This window comes from Neodiprion fabricii, chromosome 5, assembly GCF_021155785.1.
Source record: "Neodiprion fabricii isolate iyNeoFabr1 chromosome 5, iyNeoFabr1.1, whole genome shotgun sequence".
In the NCBI taxonomy this organism is placed as follows: Eukaryota; Metazoa; Arthropoda; class Insecta; order Hymenoptera; family Diprionidae; genus Neodiprion; species Neodiprion fabricii.
The window spans coordinates 5,944,183-5,963,120 of record NC_060243.1 but is presented as its reverse complement, the minus strand read 5'-3'; the positions used below and the strand labels follow the sequence as shown (position 1 = coordinate 5,963,120).

Below are 18,938 nucleotides of genomic sequence, written 5' to 3'. Positions count from 1 at the left end.
AAACTTCTTACACTGTATTTGAAGTTTTATTCGGATACGGAACAATGATATCACCGTAAATTTACTGTTTATTCAATTTACCAATACAATAAATTTACCACGCAATTTAGTAAATTCAAATCACTTTCTTCTCTTTTTCCTATAAATTTTCGTCAAATCAAAAATTTTCATTGTAAATTTAAGACAAATACATAGTGATTCACGTCTCTCACCGAATTTGTCAATTTTCAACCTGATTTCCTAAATTAAGAACTCTTTCGTACGGTAAATTTGTAGTAAATTCAGAATAACTTCTAACAGTGAGGATTAAACCTTTTGGGAGCGAAGTCTCTTCGTTTGTATAATCAGACTTGATAACGAAGAATCGCGAACCGCGCGTGGCGAGCGATTCAATGCAATTTCCGCATTATGTACTGTTGCTGGATTTCTTGTGTAGGTATGACGAGATAGAGCCGCAAGATTGCAGGAAGGCGAAAACCGTTACACGTCTAATCGAATCCCCGGCGTGTAGGCGTCCGGCGGATGTGTGGGTTGTTGGTAACGGAAGAGCTACAGCGACGCGTGAAACGTTGTTTTTATTTATTTATTTTTTTGTCTCCCTCCCTCCCTCTCTCTCTCTCTCTCTCTTTCTCTCAAGTCCAGCGCTCATACATGGGTTTGTTATCTTGGGCATCAGCCGCGTGTTTCCGTCCCTGAGTTTCGGGCCTTTTCAGCTTGACCACGCGGCTCTCGCCCCTCGGAAGCAAAAACCAATTTGAAATGCAGGCATCCCATCTGCGCCAAACGGCTCCGCCATTATATCCCGTGGCTCGTATATTGGCTGCACACTTGCAGGAGTTCTGCATGCAGGAAACCTCTTCGAGATTAGAATTAACGGCGCAAATATCGTTCGTTTTCGCCGATAGGCGGACAGGCGGGTGAACAGATGGTCAGAGATCAACGGCGTGTTCTTTACCTCCGCACCCTTATTTCTTATTTCTTTTCAATTTCTTCGTCTTCTTCTTCTCCCTTTTGGCAAAAGGGTCGCAGGGTTCCTACCTCGACCTTGAAAGTCTGAGCCAATCCGAGGCATGAATCTTTGATAGAAACTTGCTTGAACGAACCCGAAGTTTACGCGATTCTCGTACCTTGGAAGAGTTCGATTGTCTTTGAGAATCTTGGGGTGGAAAGTGGAGGGAAGTGGAACGACTCACTGGCTTCAGGGGTGCGTGGTTACAGAACCGCGGGCAATATTCGGGGATGGGAGTATAAAATGACGGTTGTATAAAAAGCTCGTAAATTTATCGAATTTCGTATCGTAAAACGGACGCCCTCCCTCCCTGTTGCTTGTGCTTTCCTTGTTGTTTGTTTCTTGAAGGATCAGTCGTCGATTAGAATCGTTTAAAAATCACAAGTTATATTTCATTTCAACCGGTAAAATTGCCCAGCCCTTTAATTTCCGTTCATGTTCGAGAAACTTCTTTTTTCTTCCAAAGATTACACAGCTGCGCATTGGAAATTTAGCTCTTTTTCACGCTACCTTTTTTACCAATTCTTTTCTGCGGTTCGGGATTTTTCTACTATTCTACGTGATTTTCCCCGGGCTTGTTTTTCTTATTGTTGAGACGTTGGGAACTACGACGGGGAATCTGAAACGCACGAATTCCTCCGGTATTCCTCTGTCTGTATACACAAGGATACCAGGCCGCCAAACCGAATCGCGACCCTTTACACATTGGAGACACGTCTCCTTTTTTTTCTATCCATGTGTTCGCTCCGTCGGAGACATATATTTGATTCATTCCACCTCGAAGTAATTCACCGCTTATATTGTATGAAAATTAAGACCGAAATTATTGGACCGAATCTTTTATTCACGCGAAGTGAAATTAAAAACTTTTGATCTTGATTATCAGAACTGATTTCGCTTAGATAATTTTTTCCAGTTTTAGACAACATTATTTAAATAATTGAATTCAGCCGAATCGACTTCACTTTTCATCCTATGTCCAATTATTCTTTCTTCGCACTGTTCAGTAAGATATTTATGAATGAAACGAAACGAATTTCAGGAACATCTTCGCGGTGTTTCTGAAACGGTGAGATTCTTGAAGGTTCAATCACTCACGGTGAAAAACACTTTCCAGATTATCGATTTAATTTCTCGTCCATTAACTACGAACGTTGGTAAATGGTTTGAACTTGAAAGCTGACGGATACGCGCCCTCTGCAATTTTCATCTCGATTTAAGAAAACACAGTGCACGGATGAATGAACTCGGTGAAAAATTTTCTTCCGTCGGAATGAATTCATCTCGCACATGCAAAGATATAATCCGTGTCTCCAGAACGGTGAAAATCTTTGCGTATCTTGTATGTACGTATACGAATTACTGGAACAGCTTTTTGCGGGGGTTGAAAGCGTGGTTTTCCATTAGCGGTTGTCCGCTTCGTTTCACCAATTTTGCCGCTAATTCTTCCCTCGTTCTTTTCACCAAACACTCGTTTCCCCGCAGCTCCTTGGACTCGTTTGCCTGTTTACAGACGCTCTTCTCTACAGAAATTCGATACGGGCATTCTCGCCCCATCCTGCGCACCTAATGTTCGAGGACCCATTGTGGTATCCTATTTTCATCATTTCATTTTTCCCCGACGCGTATAACCGCCGGAACCACTTCGTCCCGTATGGCGAACCCAAACGAATTCAGAGATCCTTATACCCGACCTTGATTTATTCCCCCGACCTCAACCTTCGATCGTTTTCCGAATTTTCGGGATTCCGTGGCAATGATTCAACGATGAGAATTTAAAAAAATAATCACCCACAAAGTGTACTCCTTTCTCGTTGCCTTCCGTGTCTTCTTTCATTCCATTTATATTCGATACTTACATATCTTAATGGGAAACAATAGAAGTGGGACGGTTGATAAACCTTCGGAGGCTAAACGAAAAAAAGATAAAACTTCAATCACCTCTCAAGCTGTCCGATAGATGGAAAGGGAAGGGTAGATTTTTCATCAGTATACATTATCTTATAACCTATCATTTTTCGTCTTTTTTTTTATTCTTTTCATGTTCAACCTTGTCGAGTGCCTAGTGTTCCTACACCTGATACTCTGCAGCTGGATCGGCGAGGTTGGAAAGTAATATATCGCGTTGCGTGACGTTAATTATCAATTGATTTTCCCCATTCTCCATAACTATACCTATATACCCTGGTGGAATTCAATCTTTCACGTCGACGGCGTGTGGCCTTAACGCTTGTTATTACTCATAAGATCAACATATTTTCAGAAGAGGTGAATTTTGTACCAGCGTGTAATTTCTCACGAGCTGCAGGCTAGTCGTAAGCAAACATTTATGTATTAACCGCCCAGGAAGGATCGGAATTTACGTATTTTCCAATGAATTCCTTGTTAATTACTGACATTAAAAAAAAAAAAAATCAGAAAAAAGAAGCAACGAAACGCTTTTGTCCGCTGTATAATAAGACTCTGTGCAAAGATCGATTAATTTGAATAAGTTATTACCAAACCGGGCAGCAGCTTTCAGGGTGAAAGGTTATTAAATTTCAAAGCACAAGCGTGTACCTAAGAAACTATGCCTACGTATAGATACAACGTGCAGTTTAATCCAACGAGGAAGACTTTCAAATTACGAACTACCCCGAAGAAGCTTGTATTACAATATCCACAACCAGACTCATCTCGACTTCCGGCTTCCGGAGAATCATCGCAGAAATCGTCTGGGCAACGAAGTTCAGCTACCGATTATCGGTGTATTACAAAGTGACGCGCTGCAAGTTTGATCCCACCGCGTTTATTTTTTTCCTTTCTTTTTTTTATCGAATCACGACTGAGGATTTTCTCCGCAGCCTCGGTTCAAATTGATCTTTTAGCTGATCGAGAACCGCGTTCGTCCCGTTGGTTTATTACACTAGATTCGTTTGCCAACGCGGCGTCGACTACGATTTTAATATATACAAATCCCCGCCCTCAATTGCGTGCTCACTGACATTTGAACTCCCAACCGCTGTGCCAGCTGTTCCTGATCACGTAGGTCGGTGATTGATCGAGCCGAAAACCGATCTCTTTTGATCACTCTCCTCGGTCGGTCCAGACTTGAAACGAACCGATAGCACGCGCGAGCTTTCACCTAAAGCGTCTCGTTCGCATCTTTATCTACAAATTTCTATTTAATTAGTATGGCATAAGTAATAAAACGTGTCAGAAACGTGCCAATTTCGACAAACAATATTTATAACAAAGTGAAGCTTGCGTTGTTGTGCAGTGCGTTGATCGAATCAAATCGAAGCTGCTGTTCTCTGCTTAAATCCGCTTGCCATGAGAATCGGATTGTCCGATTCTCGTCACCTTTTCTTCTCTTCTGCTGGGAGACTGAGACGAGATTGAAAACCTACTACAAGCCACAAGGTAGATCATACCTACAAATTTAACCTGCTAACCCACTGGCGTTATGAATTATATCATACACCGTGTGGGAAAAGCTCTCGCCGTGAACTTGTCACATGATACGAATATTTCTCACCTCCGGGGTGGAGGTTCCTCGCCCCATTCGTCTTTCCTTTTTTCTGTATCTCCTTGTATACTTCTCACTTTTTCTTCATTTTTATTCTTCCGTTTTCTGCACACACTTTTATTCGAGGGTGCGTGGCATACACGAACCCTCTTGCATGCTGCATATATAGCAGACGAGGTAACTTTACACATGCGAACGCCAATATCCTCTGGCAGATTTACAGCCTCTTTATTTTTTGTTAAATTGCTGTTTTTTAAAGATCGCTGCGGAAATTGCACAGCAGAAAATTACCACAACATATTACACACGGTTCTTGGATAACATAAAACCTATAGAACGGTTCAACACACGCTGTTAAGAATTTTTCAGATTGAATATAAATTTAAAAAACTACAAATTCATATCCCTGAATCGCGAGAGTGTGAAATTTTTATGTTTCTTCTGAAAATTTCCCTCTTTCCGATTCCGGCACCAAAAAATGGGGCTTCCCATTTGAATCAAAGGTCACCGTTGAATCCCTCTTTGAAAATGACCTAAGATTTAATCTCGTTAATTTTTTTTTTCCGTCGAATCCCTCGAGATTTCTAGGGGATTTCCATGATTTTTCTTCACCGCGTACGTCACTCTATAGATCACTCAATGCTTTTACACACAATTAGATACGTATATTGACGATACGACGAATTTAAAGGTGAAATAATTGAACGAGTAGGCGTAGCGGGTTTTTAAACGTTACAAGCATAACCTGCTCCTGGACATCAATCACCCTATCAGATTTATATCTGCCGACCTACCCCCATACCAAGGGGGTTGTTCGTATTGCAGGTATAGAAACGAAGGCGTCGTTTTGTACCTGCTGTGACCAGCGCTCACGCTACACTTGCCGTAACCCTGCACACAGACGGTCGTAAATCCTTACCGCGAGATTTCACTCCCTGCAAAATTCACTCCTTGTTCCTTCCAATCGTTACACCCATGCCACGCTGTGCGCGCACCTTTCTTCCGTCGTTACCTGCACCTGAATCCACATCCTCGTCATTTTCCCTGCAATGCATTCTACCGATCTTGTTGTTCTTTTCACTTTCGGATCGTCGTCGGCGTTCGCTCGAATATCGAAGGCTCGCTGCAGGCGGATATTCACCTTTGTCAACATTGACTTTACCCGATTATGTCCGATTTGTGTGTTCAGGCTTCTCGTGGCTTCACACCTGGCAGAGGTTCGGTGTATCCCAATCGATTTTAGACGATTCATTAATCTTCTTCCATTTCATTTCTAATCCCTCGTCTTATTTCTTTAACATTCAATTTTGATTTGCCTTTCGCTATGCTTATGACCTCACTTCGAGCGATCCAAAACCTATTCCAGGTTATTCCGATCGAAATGCTGAAGGATTCGGGCTACAGATCCCATTGAAAAAACCGGTCCCCAGCTCGTGGGCAAGCATCACATTTATACGAACGTATGCGAGTGGCCAACGCATAATATCAATTTTAATCTCCGGTTCGTATAATCAGAGTGCGGCGACGGCCGGCCAAAAGCAGTGTGTATATCACCGACTCGAACACCGTTATTCACACGCAGGATCACCGTCCGCCTACGCATTAGTGATTTATTATCACGGTAAGAACTGATTGTGAGACTCGTTATTAATTGACCTTGGCTAATCTAGCACGCGGCAATCACCGCCACTGTATCGTTACGCTCTTTTTTTTCCTTCTCTCTGCTTAATAAAACGTTGTTTGAAATTTATTTTCTGCGTTAAAAGTAATTTTTCTTTTTTGCTCGATTTGTCGTAGGAAAACAGTCAAAAATAAAACATGGCAAATCAGAGGTCAAATTGAAACGTCGAATCTCGGGAAGTCGATCAAATCGCGGAATATCTTCTGGATTCTTGAATAACAAACAAAAAAAAAACATTGCAAAACTCGACTGATCCAGCCGAGTTATTTATACGATATATTCGACTTTCAAGAGATCGCGCATCATCCGTAAATCGTATTAGATTTTTTCTGCCTTGATGATCCGCCTGCTCAAAGGAAGAACCAAAAATAGCGGTGGCTGCGTAGGTGTAAAAATATCCGCAAGGAAGAGAGATAAGCGTGCATTAAGTGATCCAGACGTGAATGAGTAGCGGGTTGCACGAGGTACCGGAAAGAAGAACCGCGCTTCTCCAAAGTCACTAATGTCCGGAGAGTGGCAGGGAGGGGGTGTACATATGACCTCCAAAAGTGCACTTCGGGGTGCGATAAGACCTCAAAGTAGGAAAGTTTTGAGGTGGCGCATGACTGCGGCCGCGAGGGTGGAGGCACCCTTAGTTACCTTATTACGGTTTGCCTTAACGAAATTACTTTGGAGTAAAATGAAGATGCGGAGGAGAGAGAGAGTGAGAAGAACAATCAAAATATGAAGCGAGATAGAGAGGGATAGAGAGGGAGAGAGAAGAAATTGGAACAAGAAAATTTCTCCCCTTTTGCGTGTACACCCTGCGTACGATCTGAAATTTGATTTATTTTTATCATCAAAACAATTGAATATAAAAAAAAAAAAAAAAGAAAAAAGAAACGGATATTCTCACCGTATCTTTTTAATGGGGGGAAAGTTGCTCCGGCTGCTTTTCAAGATTTTTCTTCAATCTTTGCGTATGCCTGAAAACGAGGAGCATAAATCTCAGCATTGCTTCTGGTTTTTTTTTTTTCTTTTTTTTTTCATTTCTTATCTCGGAGCTCGTGTGCCTACTGTTTTTAAATAACGAATACGTGCGTAACCGTGATTCGTGAATTATTCAGACCGATGACTCCAACCAAGCGATAAATATAATTCTTTACATGGTATATCGCCAGTCTGATACCACCTTATATTCATTGAATCTGACCGCCGAGTCTGAGAGAAAAGTTTTCCGAGAGGGCGCCTCGCGGATTGCTGAATTTTTTATAGCAAACCACTTCGCGGTGGTTCAAGATCGGAATTGAAGAGTTCTTTTCTTAACGAATCTATACCCGTGCAACGCTTTTCGCTCGTCGGGTATATACCGCTGTAGCAGAAGAATGATATGGAATGGGAAAATGAATATAAAGATGCAAGACATGGAGATGGAGACGAAAAAGATTGGGAAATGCAGAAAAGAACAAAAAAAAATTATCACAATTCTGGGGAAAAATAAGCGAAACATCGAAGGGAAAGAAAAACGCGTCGACGCGTAATAAACCGGATCTCACTCCCTCTCTCTCTCTCTCTCTCTCTCTCTCTGTCTCTCTCTTTAACCCCCGTAAGTCATGCTTCGGCATTGCGGCGCTGCTATTTATATATTCCTATAGGCGTAGGAATACCGAATCACGGTATTCTTTGGTAAAGCTTCAAACGAAAGCTTCTCGCCTATTATACTGCATAATAAATTCATCCGCCGTTCTCTAAATAGCAGCTCGAGGCAAGTATCTGTTTATGTATTTAAATTTCCCCCCGCCCCCCTGTTTCATTGTGTATTTTTGGCTCGAACGTCGTCACATTCGCATGATTTTCAATTTTCAGCGATTCAAAAATCATTCAGCCTAATCGACTTCAACCCGAAATAATAATTTGAACCCTTGAATCATTCGCATATTTAATTTAAGTTACTATTCCCCTCAAAAACTTTTATAAAACATATTTTAAACAATATGTACCTAAACTTTTGTTCATCCGTATCAAAAGAGCTGCACATCTACTCGGATTGTAAAAATTTTCCGCGTCTCTGATAAAGTTTTTATTCGCTTTGCTCACATATCGGTATAACAATATATATATATATATACATACGTACGGTGAAACAAGTGTAGGTATAACGTACCGGCACAATTGAGCCGGGCTTCCAATCATCGATATTCTCTACGTTTCCAGTCATAGTATCTATGTAAAATGTACATAGTGCTGAACATACTGGAAGCAAAGCAAGGCAAAAAAAAAGAAGAAATTAAAAAAAACCATTAAAAAAAAAAAATCGAACCATGCGGCAACACAAAGACACGAGGCATTGTGCCCATATACAGGTTACGAAATTGAAACGAGTTCAATCGGTTTATTTTTTTATACCTCCATTTTTTTTTCACATCTATCCTTTCGCATCTGTACGTACGTGTATATTTTTTTTTTTTTTTTCTTGCCATTCGAATAAATGTCTATAATCGCGTTTCGTCCGTTAGGAATTTTTTCAACGATCAGTGCCAGTCAAAAAATTTTTCAACCAGACAGGCAGAAAGCAGAGGTTTTAATTTCCGATTCGAACGCACGGTGTGACAATTTTTCATTCCACATTATCTTTGTCAATGTGCTTACAAACACACACACACACATTTCCACGCGTCGAAGCTCGTTAATCTTACATTTATGCAGTTATTTCCGCGGGTCGTCCCGATTTAACGCCCGAGTTTACTCGATCAAATTGCTATTTGCTTGACCAATCAGCTTCCGTGCTTACTGTTTGCCCTGTGTAAATGTGTTTGTAAAATATCCAATGTATTATTTATCGCCGCAGGTTTGTAGTGTCGAGTTAATTCTCTCTCCGCTCCATATTTTCTGCCCACAATGTTTTATCGCATGCGGTACAGCCCGTACAATACGATTGTCTAAAAATGACTGAAACTATTTTAACCGTTGAAAAGAAGAACGGAATATCCCGGTTAAAAAAAGAAAAAAAAATTAACAACGAATTGTTACCTTCCGGCTTTTGATCCGCAAGCTCGAAACTCCAGGCGGGCTGTCAATTTGTCAATTTCTGCTAAAACCTCGAGTTGTAACAGAACGGAGTAAACGTCATTCAATATTTGACGAACTCTGTTTTGCAAATAGGCGCTAGCATCATGCGAAAATTACATCTTCTCCCACGAGTTCGCCTTCAGCATTCACACCCCGCGTGATATTCGGCGATCGGAAAATCGTCGCTCGACAGATTTCCGTCAATTTCGCACGAATGTTTCCCCCGAATAACTTGCTGACGTTGCGGATTATTTGCGGATACATGATTTTCCGCGTCCATCTGCAATGCCGTCGTCTCTGGACTTTCCCACAAAATTCTGTGTCCCTTTACACGCTTCCTCTTGTTCTTCTTCTCGTTCTTCTCTCACGTTTCACCGTTGAACGAGAGAGAAGACTGTGGTTTTCTCATTGTCCAAACGTGGGGCTACCGGTGGAGATCGGTACAATGTGATCTCCGATAATAATCACCCGTCGGGAACACAATACCCTTAAGTGGCTTCTGTTGCCAGTCGAAGGAAGTTGCGTATCGTATCTGTATAGGTATGTATACGCCTTCGTCGACGCGGGAGAGAAAGCAAAATGATATGAAATCAATTGACAGGCCAATTAAAAATCCATCAAACATCTCTCTAATTGTCTCTTACCTTTCCAGGCTTCTCGATCACGGTTCAGAAGTCAATTATCAGTGAAAAACACTGGCGGTAAATCGTTACTAATTCTTCTCACCGTCCGATTGTTAAATTCCTTATTTTCTGTTTGCGAATATCGTGGAATTGGACGAATTTTACGCTTACTAAGAACGTTGTGGAAACGTATAGATCGTTTTCTCCCTCGTTCTATAGGACCTAGTGCCAGTCCTCGTACTCTTATACACGTATAAATAAATATACGTTTGTTGTATAATTCAACCCGTTGAAGATACCGATCTCTGGGTGGAATAATTGAACGACAGCCGCATGCCGGCAGAAAACCATTTTCTGACTCACAATTGTATAACCCGGGACACGCGGATATTAAGGAAAATATTAGCAATGGAAATGAAATTTGATAAGCCTTGCCCAGCTTCACCCCCTTTTGGATAATAATTTTTTCAAAGTCCCCGCCGCTTTCTTTTTTCTATTATTTGCTCTACTTTTTTTTTCATCGTAAGTCTTACGAGACTCGAGCCTCTTTGTATAAAAACGAATAATTTAGTTCACACAACCGCGGTGAATTAATATCACTTCCTACATAGCTGCTTATTATACCGATGCGGGAACAAATGGACGTTTAATTTTGAAACGAGCCCCCGTGACAGTTTGCGTTGAAATTTTGTAATTTCGCGCTGGTCTTCCTCAGCTTTGCAAAGCGCCTTAGCTATGCAAATTCTTTGCTGTCAGCATAGTTGTAAAACTATAATTTTCTTTCGAGGATGAAAAATTATATTTATAATTAAATTCAAACAGGTCAAAGATGTGTGCTGGGAATAATTTTTAAGCAGTGATTTGTATTTCTATTTTTTTTTTTTTTTAATTTTAAATCGGGTGCTATAATCGGGTTAGAATAAATATCAGTATAACAGCTGTTTATGAAAAATGTAAAAATAAAATGGCACGTATTTCATACAAAGGGAAACGTAATGAAACTACAGAGGTGAAATTTATCAACGTTTCATCCAGCTACTCACATCTTAATCGTAATGACAGCGACGTGATGATAATCCCAAATTACGTACGCATATATACATCGTGTAATACACATACATATGTATAAAAATACACAAATTAAATAAATCCAATGCGCAGCTGCTTCGGGGCTTCTTGGCGAACGAATCAAGGAAAATTAAAATTGCAAACACAGAACCGCGGTACGTCAGGCACTTGCGTAACTCTCGTGAGTTTTATAATGTGCACGTTATTATACATGCATGAATCACGTGTGCGTGCACACATTCATAAATATGTACAAAAGTACACACGTATGCATCTGTTAAAACACAACGCGGATAAATTTCTCTCACTGCACTGCGTTACGCGTATCATACATGTGGGTATGTATCGTTATTTATACATATATGTATGATTGTATCGTATATATACGATAGTCGTGGCGCTTTAACCCGCGATGCGAAACACGCGGCGGTCGCAAAGGGACTGGCGAGTAGCCGTCGCGACGTCGAACCACCGACCACCTCCGCCTTTCCGACGCCCCCACCGTTCCTCTTTTTCTATATCATGCTTCGCGGGTACCTGTTACATTTACTTCAATGCCCGAGATTCAAGTTCATCGTCCACGCGAGAGGTGTCGAAGTGTCGAAGAAATACTCACCGTTTGCATTTACGTCATTTCCAAGTTCTTATTAGAACTTTTCTTATTTTTTAGTTTTCTTTTATCGGTAGCGAAGGTGAGAATCGCTGGAAGACTCGTCTCGATTTCGGTCGAAGAACACATCGAGAGGATTGCTATTTTTTGTCTGGAAAGTTTAAAACGACTTTGGGGTATTGGAAATTCATTAGAGAAGCGTCGGGTGCGAACAGATTCAGTGGAGATTTATCGAAAATCGCGAAGATTATAACCAATTTTTGAAAGTTTAATTTACTGGGTCATATTTTCAGACCAAAGTTATAATGGTGGCTTGAAAAGTTCCACGCAATATCTCGATTTAAATTACTTGATTTTTTTCATAATCAAACTTCGTGAGTAGTGTCGCGAAACGAGAACTCGAAAAACTTTAGTGCTGTGAAATTTTGGCACATTTGCAGATTTCAGTGCTCACATTGTCGGAATTTGCAACTTGAATGATAATTAATCAGACTCGTAATATTTTTGGAACATTTACAATTGTCAACCCGCATAAGCGCGGCTGTTTTTTGCGAACCCAACGAGATTCGAATCGATTCGATTGGTGCCAAAATAGCGATGAGCTGGACTTGCGTCATGCGTACGTGAAAGATACGCCGTACGAATGAGAATGCACGCACGTTTCACGCGTATGAATATGCATATGTGGCGGAATTTGCGCACCAAGCAAGAAGTTTCAACGATGATTAGTAAATTGGAACGATAAAAAAAGTATCAGATACTCGATAGTCAAAATTAACCAATAAACGATGCTTTGCAAGTCGTTTAATACAACCTGCAGCATCAACGTTGATAATTAACACGTTGTGTAATGGTTTAAAATAAGGTATATTGCGATACACGATGTGACTTCATCTGGCTCATCGGCAGCCAGACCAGAAAGTCGAAATTAAATTTTCGTGTCGAAATCAACGAAAATATGATTAAAAAAATTCTCGCTTGAAATGGATTAATTTTTCGACAGTCTCGTGTCGAAATAATGTATTTTTTTCCGAACGGCTTACGTAATTCTAAACAAAACTGCATTCATCGTCTAGCTCGTAATGTACAAAATGGTGCATCGTCAATCTCAGCTCGCATGTAATAAATCGGTGTAGTGCGAGTGAAATTAAGCAGAGAAAAATGGCGATCATTATTGCCAGCATTATTCTTTTGCCCTTCTACCTTCTTCGGTAGAAGTTTAATGTTCCATAATGCACTTCGTTTCGCTGCAGCGCTCTGTGCTTTACAGGTAGGTACCTACATACCGATAAGTTTATGATGCGCTAAGTCAGAAGCGATTAGACGTGCCATAATGACGACTTGAGCTCATTAGGCAGAAATATCGTCCATAGTCTTTCGACCCGGGTTTATTGCACTCTCGGCAAAATAGTCTGCGCAAATTACCGTCAACTCCGTTATCGCAGATGCATGCAGGGCATTGCCAGGCCAGCGCCCCTATATCTCCTCCTTACAAAGTTTAATGTAGAGTATGACCCGCTACGCATCAAGGAAATTGCTGCGTTCTTTCTGACTGGATTCCTCTCAATTTATACCAAGAAGGTTAATTTTTCAGAGCGTTTGCCGTCGCTCAAATCGGGACGATGAATTTTATTCAGAATGGCTTCAGGTTCGAGGATAATGTTATGGTTCACGGTGAAAGAATTTTATCAGGAAACTGTATGCGGTACGTGTAGTTTTCCATCGTGCATATTAGCGTAGCGGTGGTTTCTGATAAAAAGTAAATCTGAAAAAATGCAAAGGAGAACATCGCCTTTTTATTTTCACCAACGTTCGGGCAGAGCCATTCGCTTCACTTCGATGGTTTCCCATTTTGGGTAGACGAAAATTCTCCAGAGCTTATCGAAATTGAAAGAAAGACAAGAAACGTAAGCCCAACCGCTGAATTCACAGCGGTATCAGGAGATCCAGCGAGTGGATCATTTATTATCATTCGCAAAAAATGTAAGGCTATAGGAAAAAGTGAATGAGGCTGGAGAAGATGAAGATGCGAGATATAGGCGAGCAGACGCTCGACTAGCCAGGTTTTATACGTGTGTACCTGGACCTCTACATCCTCAGGTAAAACGATGCGAGAAACGGCGAACGGTTCACGCAGACAGACGTCAACTCGAATCATCCGTTTCCTGGATCGCGTTACATCGCCGGGGAATTTTAATCAGTGTCAAACATGACTGTATCTGACTGCCACTTTTTTTTCAATTCATTTTTCTCCTTCTCTTAGATCTTCATACCTCACACAGTAATTGCCAATTCGCTGCAGTGCAGGGACGGTTAAACGCTCGTTCCGAACATCGCTGCTCGGATATTGAGAGATGTGTACGAATTTACCGAGGCTGTTGAGCTAGTTGGATGATCACAAAGACGACTGACTTATTGGCCTCTTGTCCGCCGAGGGGGAAGATGATTCGAGACAATTGCTAAATGGCTCGCTGAACGACGAGCAAACGGCTTCTCCTTCTTCTTCTTGCTTTGTTCTTCCTTTATTCACGCTACATATGCACATCTGCGTTACCGCTGCAAAGAAAGCTTGACACAATCTTTTCCGGATATTCATATCGCGTTGAGAAATTTGAAAAGGTACATCAATGGATTCTAGAATATTGTTCAGAAATTAGACGTAACTGATAGTGTTTCAGATGTGAATTATATTTGGGAAACAAATATTAGCTCGGAATGGATTTAACATAGCAAATTGTGAAAATTCAGTCAGGTGCGGATTTGATTGAAGACCAACCTTCAAGTATTTTTGAAATGGGTCAGCGGCAAAGGGTTTGAGTGTAAGTCAGATGTCGGTAGGTATCGGTAGCAGGAATCTAGCAAAGGGTTTGAGTCTAAGTCAGATGTCGGTAAGTGTCGGTGGTAGAGTAATCTGCATCCACGTTTTGATCCATAGTGCAGACCGATTTATTTTGCTTAGAACGAAACCAAAAATACTGTATTTTTATTCCATTTTTATCCTTGACGATGAGTCGTCAAATCGATCGCCTATATATATTCCCGTGTCATCAGCCTTGATTCTCCCTCGTTTTTTGAACTCTGCAGACCGAGACCCTTCATCAATAATATTCCTAAGGTGCTACGTTTGTGCGGATTCTGGGCTTTTGCTTTCCTCTTTCGAGGGCTGGTTAACACAGTCTAACCATAAAATAAGCCGGCAGAAGAAGAAGGGGGGAAAAAGGGGATGCAGGGGAGCTGATAAGTGACGGGGGGATAAGGTGGAGATCGAGCGGCAAAGAGGGATAGGGAGAGATAAAGGAAATGGAAGAAACGCTGAATTCGTGGTACAAGAATGCGAACAAATTAGAGGTTTCAGCTGTCAAATCGGTAACCTCGAGATATAAATCACCGTGACAATACTCCGACCCTAGTGTCTACGACCCTAAACACTCTCGCCCTCTTCCTCTCTCTTACTTTTTCTCTCTCTCCTTTTCTCTTACCCTAAGCGTCACCCTCGAAATCCAGGGCCAAACCCTGATCGTGTCCTGTCACACTTCTGCGGCAAGTTTCTCCAGGGGTTGAACCTACCTCACCGTACAAACTCCTCCCTCTTTCGCACAATCTCTCGTCATTTTGCACCTTCGTTCGCTAGAAGTTAGGTCAACGTTTCCAGCTCCACGTTACTCAATCTTCAATCACTTCTACGCTCAATTTGACGTGGTTCAAAATTTTCATCACGTATCTCACATATTTATAGGCTCAGGAAAAAATTTTGATTTTATTCAAAGGTTTCTTCATAAATTTGCTTTCATTTAAAGTCCTGAATTATTCACAGAAACTTGTTACCACTCGTAGCAATTTTCAGGCTTACTTTTCGCGCGGTAGAGAATCACGCGTGAAGAACTTTTTTTTAAATTTCATTTCTGTCTGGACCTGGATACAAAAGGGACTGGAATTAATATATACTTGAACTTTGAATTAAAAGCGATGTAGGCACTGCAATCTTACAGCTCCCAGTATTTCCAATGCCTAAGCGAAAGAGAAAAAATGACGTAGACGGAAAAAATCGACATACGTTTGCACACTCCTTACGGACTGAATCGTAAGAGAAATTACTTTTCGTGAGTGTAGCTCAGGTACTTTGATATACCTGTGTAGGTACTTATTATAGAATACCGCGGGAGAAAAGAGAGTCAAAAAATTCTACCCGCCACCAAATACTCTTAATTCGTTCTTGCGGTGAGTGTATACACACATATCTTTCATCTCTGTTACCTCGGTTCCTATACTCATTAAAATCTTGCCAAAGAATACATCTCACAACCAACCCTCTCTTCTCGCGTCTTAATTATCCTCTCGAGCCACCTTCTGCACTGATTAGGTAAAACTAAAATTTTCTAGGCAAAAGAACTCGTTCCGTGTTGAATCAATATTATTGTTCAATGAACGTTTTAATCTTTCACGAAAGTGAGTACAGAACGAGGATTTACCGTCGGTTTGCATTTTCGCCGGAAAGTCGTTTATCAAGATTTGTAAAATCGAACGAAAATTGATAGAGTGTGGTCGATATCGCAGATATATTAAAACTTGTGGATAAATACTAACGCGACTTGCGTCACATCGCCGCGACCTAGATTTCAATCAATGCTTAAACATACGGCGGTGTGTTTTTCCAGGGTAGGTACGCTCTTATCTGTGGGGAAGGGGACGAAATTTATTCGGGCCAGTTGAATGGTACTCACGATTTTAATGGTGTCATTAAAAGATCCGACAAGTCACGCGGCATGTTTTGGCGTAATGAACACGTCCGAGACTCGGTTCGAGCTCAACCGAGAGCTAGACTCGAAGGCGAGGAGAGGGCAAAGCAGACGCGGATGATCCTCGGGCCTCGGAGCTTCGGGGTATACCCAAAGGGCATTATCCGCCCCTGCCTTCGCCATAATTCATGCCTTGGATGAATAACGATTTATTGCGTAAGTGGACTCGGTGCGTAGCTCCTCCCACGCTCCGTGTATCCACGATGTGAAATATACGTATCGACTTGTGGATGTATCAGTTTTTGAAATTGAAGGAAAAACAAGAGCCGACCAATTGAACATTTCTAATCAAAGGAGCAGGTGAAAAACAAAATTATTGCAAGCCGAACGCTTATAGTCGAGTATAAAGCATAAAGCACGGCGATTGTTGGTAACGGTTGGATGTAATGGAACGATTTGTTACCGAAGTAATAGCCGTAATTGAAACCAGCCCTCCTTTTTAGTCTTTTTACTTAGAAATTTTACCTTTTTGGATTTTCTTTAATCCACGGAAAGGCTGCCGGATATTTACGGTGCTTGATTAATTCACTACACGTAGAATATAATAAACGGGGTAGCTGAGCTTCGATAATTAAAAAACGTTTCTTCAAAACAATGACCGTTATTGCCTAGGGACTATATCAATCATGATAATAATAATGACGACAGTAATTACTGCGTTGTTGCGCATATTTTAACCCCCCTGAAATGTATTTGGAAAATGAAATTAACGAAGGTGTACGATGTTAAGGATGAAAAGACACCGGGTTCTTTGTGAACGGATTATTATCCTCAATTTCCTTCATAAAACTTTGGCGAACCTTACATCCGACGTATCCATATACCTACTTTTACGGCAAGATAAAACTTTCATCTCACCCTCTCGATCATCCGCGATAATAAAACAAAATTCTGACAACGTGGCAGAGCGAATATCTTATATAATATTCCGTAGAGTCGAACGAGCTTACGTACGCATATACATCACAGCTGCAGCACTGACAATCACGTGATTAATGCTCATCGCTGGGGTATCATTTTTTCCACCGTCAATCAGGCGGCAGGTGAGCAATTTGAGAATGTCTTTCCTTGGATGCACGGTAAGCGGTACAAGATAGAAATTTGCAAAAATTCAGACGCTGCTGTTGAAAGTTGATGAAAATTTCTTTTCCCGGAGTAAAAATGTCAAGTTTCAAGACGGCTAATTACCCACAAAATCCAGGCTTGCTTGTGTGTAGGTAAAACTATAGTCCGAATTTTCAAATTTTTCAGCAGTTAGCCAGACATCGTGCGACTGTTTCCGGATTCCTAGAAAAATATCGCGTGTCTGATAGCCGTAATGCCGTGATTTAAGCGCCGTTTTACAATCTCTTGCTGTTGAAGATATGGTCAGAAACGTTGAAATGGAATAACAGCTTAATTAAAAGCAAAAGGTCGTATGTGCTGATAAATACGACCTTTTGGTCCCGATGAAAATTGAAAACATAATCTACCACGGTAATTGCATAAGGGCGTAATCACCAAAAATTATTATCGTTATTCCTTTCATTCTGATAATCGACGATTTGGATAATCGGCGTTCAGAAAATTGATAACCTCACTGCATAACTTTGTTAGTCTTAATTTTTTATCCGTATTACTAATCTGTAAAGCGTTTACAGACAAAAAGTTAACTGTCACGACCTTTTGCTTTTATCTTCGTGAATTTTTTTCAAAACCAATTTCCCAACGATTCTACACCCGAATTCCAAAACACGTGTTTCTGGTACGTCGTGTATACCGCGTGTAAAAATCCACCACTGGATCTGGTTCGACAATAAAGCCCGTCGTCTCGGTTGGGGAGAGAGCCTTCTAAAGTCGGCTTGATTCCACCGGGGTGCATTTGACACTTTGATTCGCAGTTAGATGGCTGGCTACAGGATCCCTCCTTCCTACCCTCGGAAACCTACAGATGCGGGGGGAGCGATACCGCTAATGTTACCCTCGGCTGTACGTATCCACCGCGACGGTATACGTGAATACAACGCCTCATTCAAGGCCGAAGCGTAGCAAGAACAAGAAACAGACGGCTGTTGGTCCACCGGTGTCACGAATCGGTCTGCTTCCGTGTGATCGGAATGACCCGAGTCGAGCACTCCGAAAGAATTTCTCTTTCGCCCTGAGAACCTTTGACCTTGAGCCGAAGAACTCGTCCTATCCTAAATTTCGTTTATTGTGTCTTGATCAGGCTCTAGAGATCCTCACGGCTTTTGCTCCGCGGCTCTGACAGAGTGTCGATCATGGACGAAGCTCGGGTTTGTAGACATGCATGTAGGTGGTAGGTGGATAGGCTGTCACAGTGTCTGAACGCGTTTCATTCCTAACGATGTCTCTGCCTCCCGGTTCCCCTCCGTGTCCTCTGACTCGGCCCTGATCCTCCACTCCTCTTCGTTCACTCTACGACATTTCCTACGAGCAGAGAGGTTGAATGTACCGCTTCTAGATCAACGCTCTCAGGTCAAATCAGACTGGAAGCTGTTCGCGCGTTATACTCGTTTCACGGCTGCTGGAACGAACGGTGAATGAAGAGTTTCGAGCTTAAGCTGTGTTTCTGTTTTCTCTCTTTCTAATTATGTC

At 41.5% G+C, this 18,938-nt stretch overlaps 2 protein-coding genes across 8 annotated transcripts in view; one reads left to right on the top strand and one right to left on the bottom strand.

The window, feature by feature from the left end:
- LOC124183431 (leucine-rich repeat-containing protein 15-like) overlaps window positions 1-11,363 on the bottom strand; it is a 117,996-nt gene extending 106,633 nt beyond the window's left edge. For 5 of the 6 annotated variants that reach the window (XR_006870978.1, XM_046571919.1, XM_046571917.1 and 2 more), the window contains exon 1: window positions 10,913-11,363. The gene's annotated coding sequence lies outside the window, so the exon portion shown is untranslated. Of the gene's footprint in view, window positions 1-9,890; window positions 9,938-10,912 lie in introns of those variants that run through there. The other variant, XM_046571921.1, reaches the window with a different exon arrangement.
- LOC124183446 overlaps window positions 1-18,938 on the top strand; it is a 114,060-nt gene that overhangs the window by 84,979 nt on the left and 10,143 nt on the right. The window lies entirely within an intron of this gene.